The sequence below is a fragment of the Bos indicus genome, chromosome 15, assembly GCF_029378745.1.
Source record: "Bos indicus isolate NIAB-ARS_2022 breed Sahiwal x Tharparkar chromosome 15, NIAB-ARS_B.indTharparkar_mat_pri_1.0, whole genome shotgun sequence".
In the NCBI taxonomy this organism is placed as follows: Eukaryota; Metazoa; Chordata; class Mammalia; order Artiodactyla; family Bovidae; genus Bos; species Bos indicus.
Window position 1 is genome coordinate 32,399,194 of NC_091774.1, and position 1,538 is coordinate 32,400,731.

Below are 1,538 nucleotides of genomic sequence, written 5' to 3' on the forward strand. Positions count from 1 at the left end.
TTAAATGATGGAAAACATGTATCAATAATTAGATCTGGAAGTAATTAACCAAGGAAGACTTTCTGGAGGGAATAATTTCATATTAGGATTTTGAAAGAGTGCTGATACAATGGGGGGAGGGATTCTGAAAACAGGAAAATGAGACTTTCACTCATAAGTTTGTGAGTTCTAGCTTTCCAGATGACTGTTTGAATGTGAGAAGCTGTATGAAGGCATCACCTTTTATTTCTTTGGAAAATTCTGTTATGTTTTATTTAAATAGTTGAAACTCTAGGGGGCCTGCCAAAGTTATTTTTAAAAATTGGTCATTACATTGAAACTGTCTAATAGATGAATTATAAAAGCCAGCTGTCAGAAAACACCCTCATTGAAAAGTAAGAGATTTCGTGACTTTATCACAGAAGAACGATGCATAATACGGCTATGATCTCATTTCATTGTCTTTTTGGCTTTACCCCAGTGGAAAGAGAACGCAGATTAAGGAACTGAGAGTAGAAAAGAATAAATGCAGCTGTTGCTTATGAGCAATCTGTGTGAAAATGCTTTCTTTTTCTGTCTCACAGGTGTGTCTCTAGCTACGATCTGGGGAGGCCGGAGGGTTAGTTGGGGAGGTGGTGCAGCAGAGTGAGCCTTCCAGTTTTTAAAATCTAGATTGTACTTCCTGAGGGTGTCACTGGGGCCGGGCAGTGGGGTCCTGGGGCCCAGACTAGGGGCGGAGCTGGGAGATGGTGTCCGGAGCAGCTCGGTGGCTGGCGTTGGTATGCGTCGGATCTGGGGCTTCCCGGAGCTGGCTGAGCCTGAGGAAAGGTGATGATGTCTCCGCCGGACGGAGCTGCTCAGATTTCCTTCGGCCTTCTCCGCGTGTTCTCCATTGTGATCCCCTTTCTCTATGTTGGGACGCTCATTAGCAAGAACTTTGCTGCTCTACTTGAGGAACATGACATTTTTGTACCAGAGGACAACGATGATGACGACTAACAGGGCCTGGAGGAAGGACAGAAAGGAAAAAGCCCTAATTTAAGAAATGGTGATGCTTGCAGCCTCTGCTCCTTTCCCATCCGTAGATGGGCCCGGGGAAAGCCCTCAGCCTCCCAACCCCCTTGAAGACCCCTGCATGGTCTGTGACCACGGCCCAAATCCCCAGGCTCTGGGAGGTTCCCGGAGATGTGCTGTTCACTGAGCATAATCAGATCATGAAAAAACATAATAAACATCAGCTCTGTGTGACTGAATGATGGCTGAAGTCTCTGGAAAATAAAATAAAATAAAATAAAATCTAGATTGTATTCACTAGATGATTATCATCAACCAGTGGTCCTCCAGGAAGTACAAAGAGTTCTGAGGGTGATGGGGCAGAAGATGACCTCTGACCTATCCTTGATGCTGTCAAGCCTGCAATGCTCCTTTTTTTCAGGCTGAATACACACTGAACTCTATGTGTGCAAAAACAGCTTCGTATTGGAGAGTTTAGGAAAATGTTCAAGCCAAATGGAATTAGGGGTAGAGTGAATAGCTGTCCTTCAAGCCATCCATCTGAG

The 1,538-nt window shown here is 44.7% G+C and overlaps 1 pseudogene; it reads left to right on the forward strand.

The window, feature by feature from the left end:
- The first annotated feature begins 666 nt into the window (after window positions 1–666).
- Window positions 667–1,232, forward strand: LOC139187133 (essential MCU regulator, mitochondrial pseudogene; annotated as a pseudogene).
- Window positions 1,233–1,538: the final 306 nt, after the last annotated feature.